Source organism: Gavialis gangeticus, unplaced genomic scaffold, assembly GCF_001723915.1.
Source record: "Gavialis gangeticus isolate Ggan-Ray unplaced genomic scaffold, GavGan_comp1, whole genome shotgun sequence".
Taxonomy (NCBI): domain Eukaryota; kingdom Metazoa; phylum Chordata; order Crocodylia; family Gavialidae; genus Gavialis; species Gavialis gangeticus.
In genome coordinates this window covers 56060686-56073506 of record NW_017728992.1, presented here as the reverse complement: position 1 = coordinate 56073506, position 12821 = coordinate 56060686, and the positions used below count along the sequence as shown (strand labels likewise).

At 41.2% G+C, this 12821-nt stretch overlaps 1 protein-coding gene across 5 annotated transcripts in view; it reads right to left on the bottom strand.

Moving 5' to 3' along the window:
• Nucleotides 1-12821, bottom strand: part of PHACTR1 (phosphatase and actin regulator 1) — a 556936-nt gene that overhangs the window by 311306 nt on the left and 232809 nt on the right. Inside the window, exon 1 of one of the 5 annotated variants that reach the window (XM_019522749.1) lies at nt 1793-1938. The exons of the other annotated variants lie outside the window; for them this stretch is intronic. The gene's annotated coding sequence lies outside the window, so the exon portion shown is untranslated. Of the gene's footprint in view, nt 1-1792; nt 1939-12821 lie in introns of those variants that run through there. 5 annotated transcript variants of the gene reach the window in all.

The following is a 12821-nucleotide window of genomic DNA, read 5'->3' as shown; positions in this document are numbered from 1 at the left end:
CTTACACAGACATCTCTCAGCATTAGCTAGCAGACCACATGCTAGCTACTGTCTGTGCTGTGGGAGACAGACAGAACAAAGGCAGATGGCACAGTGTTGGCTTAGGGCTTTTTGGAGCTAATCAACAGGCAGCTGGTAACATCCCTCCATTCCTTCCTTGGCAAACGTTGTTAAAGAAGAGCTTGAACAAGTAAGAGAAGGTTTTGTTTTCTTAATTTGCTGATAAACACTGAGTTAGGGGTGATAAACACTGTGTTATCAACTCCCTTCTGGGTGCCCTCCTTAATCAGAGTGTCCTGCTGGGTTCTGGCCTTTCCCCCTCTCAGTTCAGCACTATGGAAGGGGAGTGTTGTTATAGTGCCCCCTGGCTTCTAGCCTGAACTACTGCAGGCATGTGCCTGCATTTCTGAAATGAAAAGGGAATGTCTATTCACCTCCAAATCAGTTCAAGCTTTGTAGGTTAGACTAACCTGCAAAGATTGAATCAATTCAGGCTCAGGCTTTTTGAATGTCTGTTCCTAGCCTAGCTGGTTGAAACCGCAGCAGGAAATGTATGTAAGGAGAAAGTAAATACCCAAGCTAAGGTATAGTTAGATTATGCCAAAGGAGGGGGTGATGGGAGAGGAGGGAGAAGCTTCCACAGTGAATTTATTTTCTATTCCCCAATCTGTTAAAAACTTTGTTTGATTTAAGTCAAGTTATGCTATACATTTACTATTGGCCTGGCATGGTGAGGGATGTCTGTAGTCCAACCCTTATTATTATTTTTTATCTATAGTATTAATGTGGTAATACCACAATAGAACTGTACTACATCCTAAATTATTCATAGCCCTTCATCATGGCCAAGGCTGTCATACAGATCAATAGTCCTGTTGTCCTGTGCAACTTGTCAACAAACCTCCACTAGCCATGTGTTCTGGCACAGTCTGACTTGGACCATAGATAAACTCACATTTTTGTGCCTTGGTTTTCCCACATCAAAAGTAGGCATATGAATGCTTGCCTTACAGGGGTATTAGGAGGACAAATTAATGCACTCAGTGCTAGGATTCAGGAGGCTACAGTTTCTAAAAATAGCATTTATGGAGTTGTTACTTTATGCCCTAACCAATGTTTGTTTTTACACTTTTTCTTTTTAATCTTGAATCTTCTTCTCCCTTTCCTTCCTCTTCTAGCCTGAAGTTGCTCTATTCCACAAAACCACACTACTGAATAAAAATGAAATCAAAGTTTAAACTCCCATTCAATATGAATTCTTTAAGGGCAAGCCTTTTCCCCAGCCTCTGATTTTGGGCTTCAGTATAGGTGTTATAACACAGTCCCTGCAAGCAATTATAGACTTCCTTCTCTTGGAGTATGTTTCTTTCACATGCCAGCAACTGGATCCAAATGCAGGGCAGGAGAAGATCATATCCCCCCTTCCCTCAAGTTTTTCTAGCCCTCTCCCTCAAGTCAGTCTGCACTTAACCACTGCAGTCTCCTCTATAACTTTCTAGGGTTCCTCAAACAATCATGAGTGCTGCAATGATACTACCTCTGTTGCAGTAGGATTTGCAAGTTAATCCCCTACACTGCGAATCCCAGATGCCTCACTGATTTTCTGAACAGCTAACAATCTCCTCTCATGCACACATGGTGGCTTTTGGGCACAGGCAGCTGCAGTCATCAACTATGACTGACCAATACAGACAGAAGGACTTTGAAGACCATGCTGTGTTTATATAAATTATCAGTACTTTGAAAAAGGAACATATGCAGGAAAAAACATATGTTTTATGAGCTTGCCTACCTGATAGAAATCACAGAGCGGCTTTCACACTCTCTCTGCAACAGCTGTGCTTTCTAAATCTGAGCAACAGTCTCCTTAAGTGTTGCGGTATGCACACACACAGCACTACACACACCCACCCAGCCTCACAGTGCCAGACAGCCCCTTCTTCTGATTCAGCTGAAAACAAGTTACAATTCACTGATTCAACTCGCATAGAAAAGGAAGATCAAGAGGTCAGAACAATCAATCCAATTAACAGCTCTGGGAACAGCATCAAGGCATTTATAAGATAAAAAATTACATTCAGTTTCTACCCCTCCTCCTCCTCCCCCTCATATATTACCTATAAATACGTCTTTAGTGGACCCTGGCACAGTTTACAGATGTGCCAGATGCGCTCTCTTTCCCCCTCTCCCTCCTTCTGTTTTACAGTCACAGAAAAAGTAATAATGGCTTTAAGCTCACAGACTACAAGGAATGTGGTTGCTGCTTACCTCCACAGGCAATAGTTCCTAGCTTCTGGCTGAGGTTTCCAAGGAACCAGTCATTTTGTTCAGCATTAGATGCAACCAGTTTCGGAGACAGAGTATATTGTTGAAGGAAAGAGAAACCAAGCCATAGGTCCAGCTAGTCCCACCTGTTCTCTATCCCATCAAATCACTAAGCTGTGAACCATAAATCAAATCTCCATACGGCTGTTACAGCAGTAGCTGATTTCAAATGAAGTGATAAAATCCTATGTCCTACATGTCTATAATTTTTATTTTAAACACTATTTGTTGAGCTTTTTAACATGCAGTTTATTTCCTTCTGCAGGGAATTACTCAGACAGCCAGTCACATGACTCTCGGCAGCACAATTATGTAATTCAAACTGTGATAAGGTTATTTAGGGTTTTCAATCTTGAAATCACACAGCTAAGGAGGGAAACAAACAAACACACAAACAACCCCCCAGAGGAAGTGCATACTCTCTCTCTCTGATCAGAAGTCCGTATCTGCAGCCTGCATCTTTTGATGAGTGCTGTTCCAAACCAACTCTAGGAGGATGCCACATTATTTTAATACCCAACCTGAGTTAGAAAGGCATCAAGAAGTACATGGAGTCCTAAAAGAGCACTGACAATTCTTTTAGAGAAAAGGTCTCGACAGTATAGGACAGTTGATTGAATCAATTTCCTGGGGAGAGGAGGCGGGAATTCTTGTACCTACAGTATGGAAAGAAACCCCAGTAGCAAAGTTCATATTCAGATCCAGTTCGGTACCTCTCCAGTTTCCCACTGTTTATATCAACGGGGTGGTGGTAAATGGATTTAGAGAGATGGGCTCCTTGAGAGTGTCAGACTTGGATCCACACCCCAAAGAAAGTGCTTTTAAAGTGCTTTGAATATTTAAATTCAACATATAAATATCTGAGAATCCATCTTCATAAATAAATTAAATGCACAATAAAAACGTTTTCATAGAAAACTTGTGTCAGGACATTCAGACCAAAACTGTCAGACATACAGCATGGTGATGTACTGTAACATGGAACAGGGTATAGGCACTAATATCTGAATATCTTTTGACTTTTCTAGAGATGGTCCCAAACTGTGGATTTTGTGTCTGGTTTCAGCTTCAAATTAGAATCACCCCCAAATTCAGGAGTACTTGGATTCATTGTTTTGATTTACCTTTTTATAGCAGTGGAGCTCTGCTACCAAGATACAGATTTGAACTTCCCCAGGGCAGGGTAGGAGTTTTAGATCTGAGCAAGTTGAGGTTTAGATGCAATTCATGCTGTCCCAACCACAGGCCTGGGATCCAGGTGAATGCTATCACCTCCTCTCTTTCATTGATGATATCAATATGGTTTGGCTACTCCTTTTGTTTCTGCATTTCACTGTTTGATGTCCTGTTTATTTAACCTATTTGATTACTGTATATTTGTTGTCAAATGCTTTTAACTAACTGATTATATTTTAATTTTTCCTTGGACTTACTTATTAATTGATTGCCTTTGATCCATCTGAGCTCTTTAATGGATTGTCTTATTTATTACCTGAATCTAAAGGTGACTCTAAATTTAAGACGACCCCCTCAATTAGATTCTATATATGGAAAATGTATGAAATTGTTATAATTTTCCAGATATATAATATAATTATTAGAAGGTAGTCTTAAATTCACCCCCTTCCCCTATGACAGCAAGGAAATCAGTGGCTGGGGGTTCAAGTGGACCCAATAACCCTCTATCTACCCAATGGCAAAAACATAAGAAATCAACATCAGCACAAAACCCAAAAATGCTATCCAGGAAAAGAAGTTGTTTCAGAGATTAGATAAAGTCCATTAGGACCCTGGCTTCTAGTATGGATTTTCCTTGGGTCAGATATTACTGATGATGTGTGCAATAGGGCATTCTCAGGGTGGGTGGACGGATGGATTTTGCAACCACTTTCCAAAAATGTAAATAACTATCTAAAGGGCAGTGCAGTAAGGAATTAGGCAATGTGTTTCAGACAAGTTTGTACAGTGCTCAGCACACTGCCAACACTATGGAAATGAAAATAAATCAGCATCAACATGATTGACTAAAATTTAAAAAACAAAACAAAACAGGATTTTTGACCATTAAACACCATCACTGAGCAGAGTTCTAGATTGTAAGATCTGTCAAACAAGATGCTTAACTTACTGTTAAGCATATTCAGTCTTCCTGCACTGAACTGCCCAATATTACAGTACTAGAAGTCTTCAAATCTACTCAGGCCCTGTGACTGGCTACAATTAGGACTGGATTCTAACACAGATTAAAATTACCTGTGCATTAGCAGACACAACCTAAAAAATTAAAAAAAACACATGAAATACCACCAAAACACCCCCTTTTTTCTCTCACATTTCCTGGATCATCATGGCTACAACAGCAATCTGATCCTACCAGAAAATATTGTGTAACTCAAGATTAAATCACAAGGTTGGTCAAATCCTGTGTCACATAGAGGTAGTTAGCCATGTTACTGTTAGTCAGCCACCCTGCCCTACCTGCCCTAACTTCTGCCTTTATCACATTTGGAGGAATTGAACATTTGGGCAACTTTCACCCTCTAACTCCACTGGCTTCATTGAATTTAGTGCGCTTGGTTTCTATTTGGTGCCTGTTCTTTCTTTAGGATGGGGGCAAATAGGAAAAGTAAGACTCCCTCCATCCCATCATAAACATGGAAGATAAAAGTCTGATCAATGCAGAAAGTGGATAAAACCCTTGACGATCAGTTATAATTTGTAAACTATGAGAAATGTAGAGAAAAATATTTTTCCTTAATTTCACTGACAATAAGTATTTTTTTAAATTTGACCTCTCAGTGAAATAACCCAATTAAAATGTTGCTCTGTCTTCCTTTCCTTTACAAAATCCAACACAAAGCCTGCTTCTAAAAACCCTAGAAATAGTAAGTCAAATTTATTCCTGGGGGGAATCTAATGACACAAACAGAATAATTGAAAGATTAAATTTGTTCCAACACCACAAAATAAAGAAGCAGTTCAGGAGGTGGCTTAATGGTAGGGGCTAAGATTTCAGAATTGTGGGCCTAAGATGAGCACACAAAATGGCAATGGAGCATGCAGTATGCAATCTTCCAGTGCTGCTTCTGGCACTCCATACATAATTTATTCCCTGAGCCCAGATGATAATCTGTTTTGGATACACATATTTTTAAAAAATTGCCCCTGAGCAAATAGATTCCCAAGATGTCCTTGTACTCCTGACATACTTCACAACACACAAATGGGCCACTGTACTCTTTTAGGTCCTGGAAACTGCATGATGAAAACATCACTTCAGACTTGTAAAGACTTTTCAAGCTTCCAAAACTTTCAGTAAACAGTAATTCATTAATCTTTACAACCCTTCTCTGAAGTAGGGAGGCATTATTATTCCCACTAGCCAGGTAAGCAAGCTGAGGTGGAATGGTTAAGTTTCTTAGCCAAAACCCCAGGGAAAGACAAGAGTTACCATTAGAATAGTGATTAGAGCTCACATGCACTTCAGTCTACATCTGGGATTATTATTAACCATTTGTATAAGATTAGCAACTCTTACTTCTTCAGGGCAAGCCCCTCTCATTCTTTGTTTGCACAGCACTGGCCCAAGGAGCCTTGCGCTGGTTATTTGTCTTTCAGTATTCTCCCATGTTAACCAGCCAATCAGTCAAGGACAAGACCAGTCATATGACATGAGATGAAGTCAATGAACGTGAACTTGTTCAGGCCTGGAATTAATTTCGTCCATAAGTTGTGCACGTATATCAGTGGTTTTCAAATTTCTTAAAGACACAGAACCTTTTCATATCAGTTCTGCTGCTGCAGAACCCCCGCCTCTATTTTCACGGGTCATGTGAACTGACGTGGAGCCAGGTGACTTCGCCCAGCAATGGTGGTGCTCTGCCTTCCAGCCCGCTTGGCCATTACCCGCAGTCTCTTTGTGGAACCCCTGAGGACCTGTCGTGGAACCCCAGGGTTCCACAAAACACAGTTGGAAAACCAGTGACATGGGCGTAGGAACAGTGAACTCCAACACGCACGTTTCATCACATCACATGGTAGGGATCTGCCTGCATCGTGAGCCTCCATGTGCACTGCAGTTAGTGTAGTTCTTTTGTATGGTATGAGAGGAGAGGGGGAGAACTTGTGGAAGGAAGGTAGGTAGTGACCACCTTATGCATGATGTAGGGCTGCCCTTTGGGTTTGTAGGCACACAGGCTTGTTGGGAGAAAAAGCTGCTTGACTTATTGTGAAGGATCCATTAACCTCTGCAGTCAGCATGGAAGGGTGAAAACCATTGTAGGGGTACAGAAAGATCCTATTCCTTTTTTCCGGTGAGATTGTCCAGGTCCAGACTATTTAATCCAGTTAACTGCTGGGGACCTGATTCAATTCTTGGTGGGATCATTATCATAGCCTAGTAATTTCAGTGAATAAGTTACTTTATCTGTGCGAAAAATCTCTAGGATGCTTAACTAAAGCTCTTCATCTCATTAAAAAGTTACAGGAAATCTGCCTAGCACTAACAGAAAATCTAAAGTAGCCTGTTTCCTTATTTCATGTAAGGCCTGTGATAGTATACGTGAAACATACATGGTCAAATCCTTTTTTGCTGTATTCCTGTGAATAGTCTAACTGAAGTCTGGAATCAGGCAAAGGCATAAATTGTTCAGGGCTTGACCTCTTGTGAGGTCAAAGGGAACAGTTAAAAACAGCAAAAATCAAACAATCTGTGGTCTGTTTACCAAGGCTAAACCAATATCTGACTTGAAATTGATTTTGGATCCAGAGGTCACTTGAAGCATAGTGGTTTAGCATCAATGGTTTCTGCAAACTAGCTGAAAAAGAGAAACATCTCAAATCCTTTTTAAGTAATTCCTCACTGTCTCAGCTGTAGGGACCTTTTGTTTTATAAGCAACAGAAACGGGATTTTCTGTAAGGAAGCACAGGGTAATTCCCCACTTCCTGTGGGTGCATCCAGATGAGCACAGCTATACAGTATGTGGTGCTGCAAACATGTCTGCAGCACCACATACTGCACAGTCAGGCATTCTCCGTGCTGCCAGGGTGTGCTGCCTGTGCATGTGCTGCTCTGCTTTTTTTTCTGCGGGTTTTTCTGTGGAAAAAAAAGTGAAGCAGCACACACCAAGGCAGTGCACACTACTGAAAACCAGAGCCAGGCAGCCTGGAGCCACACTGCAGCTGCCAGCCAGGCTCTGCCTGGCAGAATCACCACTGCTACAGTCCCAGGAGGCCCCCAACACCCCAGGTAAGGCTGCTGTGGTCAGCACAGTGCTGGTCCCACCCTCCCCTATCACCCCCGTGGTAACTTGCTGCACACCAATGGGCATTCCCCAGGGCTTCTAGTATGAATTTGATGCAAGGTGTACCGCTGCTATATGTCTCTGGAGACCCAAACGTCCACACTCATCTGAATGTGGCCTGTAGGGGCAGCAGAAAAATGTGCTCTTCCATTCGATAAAACAGTTTAGTACCAAACCCTTGATCCCTTCTGCAAGACTGGAGGTGAGCAGATGTGGAGATGGACAGACTGGGATAAGGGAGAATCTCAGAGGAGAAGATAAACCAGAATTAAAAGTGTATGCATGTTTTAAAAATGTCCTGTATTTGAAGGCAGTGAAGTTAAAAGTAGAATTGATGGTGGGATGAAGCAGCTCAGAGAGACACTGGTAATAATGATAACTAGAGTTTTTAATAATACAGCTCAGAATTAGAAGTTCAGGAAAGAGTAACCTGGAACAGAAAGAGGCAACAGCTGCTGAAATTAGGAAAAAATATAATGTACCACAATGGGCTAAAATAATTTCTGATATAACTCCATGGAAGTTCATGTGCCAGGCAATGATGTTACAGGCAAAACATGAGAAGACAAAGGAACTGCACATGATATATGTAGCATGGCAGTGTATATCTCATTATCTTAGGAAACAAGCCCATCTATACAAGGGCTTAGAAAACTGCAGAGTTGACTTACGTTTCAGTTCAGGAAAGCACTGAAATGTGCTTTTAAATCCAGCCGTATGCAGGACAGAACTTAAGTATGTGATTAAACTGTAAACATCATGACTAGGGACAGCAATTACACAAACTGGTATAAGTGATTGGAAACCAGTTCAAATCTGTAACACAAGAGAAGTTCAGTGCACATAAACTGCTTTCAAAATGGCCGAAACTGGTTTAAGATAAACCTGGATGGATGTAGTATCAGACTTAACTGATTTAGGTTAAATTGGTTTACTGAACTTCTGTTTCAGATCCCCTCCAAATTCAAGTTAATTCACAGTCGTCCAGCATCCCAGCATGCTTTGCACCTTCCTTGCAAACCCCTCCTCACAGGCTGGGTGGGCTAGATTTGGCCAACCTGTATGGCCCATCTGAGTAGGGAAGTATGCTCTAGTGCCCCCTGCCCTTTGTCCTGAGCCACTGCAGGCCTCTGGCCTGAGCCACTGCATTTCTAGAATCAAAGGCGAGGGCCTGTTCACTTGCTTATTGGTTCTATCTATGCAGCTTAAACTAAACTTGAAAGATTGAATCAATTCAGCCTCAGGCTTTTTGACTGTCTGTACCTAACCCATGACTTCAATGAGAGTGAAATGTGTACTAGATGCAAAGCATGTTCTTATATGCTGTCTTAATCAGAGGTGGTTTAGTGAATCACGGTCTTGGAGAGATGCCGCAAACTTGTGAACATCAATCAAGTCAGCTTTTCACTGAACAGGATGCTAGGGAAAGGGAGCTCTCCCTCTTGAATGCAAAAATAAGCACTCAAAGAAAGGTAACAGTTTATCAAGTAGAAGGGGTCATTGTGATCATCCAGTCTGACCTTCTGTATAAGAAAGTGAGGTGGCAGACTACACATTAACAAGCATTCCACTAAGAAGTGGCCTCCTCCAAACAGCTCATCGCATCTAGAATGCTAAACTTTCCAGGGATGTGCAGATTTCTAGTCAGAAATATTTCTGCAAGCATCTTCATATGCCTTGGGTGTAAAGCCTTGAAAACTGACTCCTCCTTCCAATCCCAAAATACAATAGTCATTCATGGGAGGGTAATGTGTGTTGGCAATTGATACCCATAAAAGGGTTAATTTGGAATACCAGCTTTCAGAAGTATCCTACCTTTGGAGTATGTTCAGCTAATGAAAACTTGTCCAAATGTTGCAGTGCTTTCAATTGGCATGTCATTAGCTGAATTTGCTGTCACAAGCAATAGCCCTGAACTGGAGGTCTGGCTCCAGACTAAATTTACAGAAGTTTGGATTTGAATAAAGATCTAATTCCAGGGCCTGGGTCCATTCCTAGTTATACATCAATATCCTGCCAAGGAAAGATATGTGGGTGAAGTTGTGGAATAAGGCAATATGTTTCTATTCCATCCTACTCAAAGCGCTATGCAATTCATGAGATGATCGTTAATGTGAGGATCAGAGGTCCACTGGAATTGGAGCAATAAAACCTGAATTTAGTGCAGGAAAAATCAACCTCTTAAAACATTTTCACCAAAGACTCTTATAGATGCTGATAGACACTTAATTCTTCATATTATGAGCATAAAAAGGGACTTCAGATAAACAGCTCTCCCGTTAAAAGCCGGTGACCATTACATACAGGGCAAAGCATTATCATAAGAAAAGAAGCCCTCTGCACAGTATGGGCACGGAACATATGAGAGAATGATGAATAGAAGCAATTACACAGCCTGGTAATAGTAAGCCCATAGACAACATCAGAAAGATGATGAACCAGAGTTCACCAAGTTCTGAAGTGAAAACCAAATTTTTGTGTATTCATAACTGAGCTCCAAATCTGGTTCTGAATATTGGAGTTTTAGGACTTCTCTTATACCTTTTCAAAGAAATGTCTTTACTCCCTGTTCTAGTGCAGCCCCCAACCATCTCCACATTTTAAGAGAAAACCCATTTTCACACCTTAGAAACTAACATTCAGGAGAACTCATGGAAGTCTCTCTCCAGCAAATACAGAGCCCTGACTCATACTAAAGAGTTCAATCAAGCATAATGCAAGATAGGTGAAGCAATTGGCACTGGGATAACAACATACTTCACAAAGGAAGCTATTCTCTCAACACCTCCCTTCTATTTGTGAACCTCTTCAAGGGCACTTCTCTGGAGGCAGTGCAATTCTTGGGAACCCCATTGAACTAATAGAAGCTGAGGTGTCTTTTATTGTGCTCTGTCCTATTTTCATTCAGAATCAAGCTCTTTGCTCTGTAGCCCTTTGAGACAGCATGTGCCATCTTTTAAGCTACATGAACCATTGTGCAACATTGTCTAAAGCAATTCAATCTACCTTATCTACTTTTTGCACTTGTACAGAATACAATCCACAGTCCAACTCTGTGACACTTTTGAAGTACTCTGGTGAAAGCTTTTATTGCTCCAATTCCAGTGGACCTCTGATCCTCACATTAACGATCATCTCATGAAATGCACAGTGCTTTGAAAAATGTTGAAACCTGCTAGTTTATCAGATGTCCATAATTCTGCCTAGATATAGAACATGCCCTTTCTTTTCACAAAACTCCAGAAATCAGTACTCTTTCACTCCTGCTTATAAATACAAAGTGGAGACTGCCCCCAATTAAAATGTTTTCCCTTTTGAATTGCAGCATTTAAAAAAATAATATATTAAAACATGCAAAAGTAAAATATCATGTACACCCAGTAAACCATCCAGTTAAAATACAGCTACAAAAATGGTTTCTTAAAACTCACAAAAATAAGGACTATAGACATGAACAAGGCCTGAGCTGTCAATACCAAGAGAGAAAAACACTCTTCCACTGCAACTTTTAACATCATGTCATATTCAAGGAGTGAATCAAAAGTATTACAGGGAAGAAAAAAAAGCAAGTAAACCAGTCAACCCATCAAAGGAAAAAAACAGACAAACCGAAAGAAGACTGTGCAGCTAAAAATGCATCTATATTTTTTATCTGTGCTGGGAAGAAATAGGCATGGCTGTTTTGTTCCCCACAGGTTTCTTGCATATGCACATAGGCGTGGAGCTGAGGCCAGGAGCTCCATGCTGCCAGGGCAGGGGGAACATTTTCCCTGCTCAGGCTCTGGTGATGGAGCATGCCCCGAGCAGCAGGCAGTTCTTGGGGGCAGGGAGTAATCTTTCAGGCCCTGCTTTGCAATTGCAGAACTGGAGCTGGGAGCTCCCTGCTGCTGGGGATGAGGGACATTGTCCCCACCTAGACTCTGGTGATGGAGGCTGCCTTGGCAGCAGGCAGCTCCCAGGAGCAAGGAGATTGGGAGCAAATTTACTTCTGACTGGCCATCTACATGTGCCTTAGTGCACGGTAATTACTTGGCAGGTAATTTGCTACTTGCATTTTCAGGTAGCAAATTAAATGCCAAATAGAGCAAATTACTGTTCAGGAAGGATCTATACAAGTAGACGGTGATGCTTACTACACAGTACTTTGCTCTACTACGCAGTATAGCATCTTTTGTAGACACGCCCAATGCAAAGCAAATTCCTTTAACTAGTTTATAATGTCCTAAAGTTATGTGGTGTACTGAAAATCATAACTACAGTAATGCTTATCTGATGCAATTAACAATAAAAAAAAAAGAGCCAACGGGTATCTCTGTACCTGGCTGTGAACTTCCTCTTAGATGCTGTAAATATTAGCACAGTAATCCATGGTTTCTGCTATGTTCAGAGCAAATACAATATTTGTGACATTCATAATGAGCATGTTATTTCATGTGGCCTGCATATAGTTTTATGCAAAAAGCTGTCTGTCAAAATGAAAGCAAGTAAAAACTGCAGGCAACTAACCTCTCATTTTTACACAATTGGTTTATACACTTCTGACTTCATTGTGCTAAGTAGATCTTATCTCAGTAAACTAATGACTTCTTAATCTCTTTCAAATGCCATTAAATAGCTTTGATCAATTTAAAGGGGATGAGGGGGAACAACCATGTTTCAGTGTTGTTTTCTGATTAGATGTGGAGGAAAATAGGACCATAACCACAGCCTTCTTAACCTTCCACACAAAAGAAGCTATTTTCAGCAAAGAAAGCCAGGTTCAGGCCAGATTCTTTGGCATGTTAATATACCTGTAAGTTCTTCTGTTTGTGTAAAGCTGCTTAAAAACTGCACCATCTGACTATGTGCAGGGTGGGAGGGCTTTTCCCAATACACATGTTATGGATTGTAGTGTACCTGGTGAGTGGGTCAGATCCACTGCACTCTCTTCTTCTGAACCTTTTTAGAAGGTCCAAGAAATCTTGCACCAGATGGGGTTTTATTGCTTCTCTGGGAAGTTTCCCTTCAATTGCAAGAGATTGGCTTTAACCCAAAAACATGAGATTTTGTAGCTTTGTACAAATGCAGTCTCTGCCTTGAAGAGCTTACAGTCAAAATAGAACCCCCCCCCCCCAGAAATCGGAGCAGAGAGGTGATGTGATTTGCACCAGGTCTCATGGTTCATTTATGGCCGAGTCCAGAACAGTCCACAC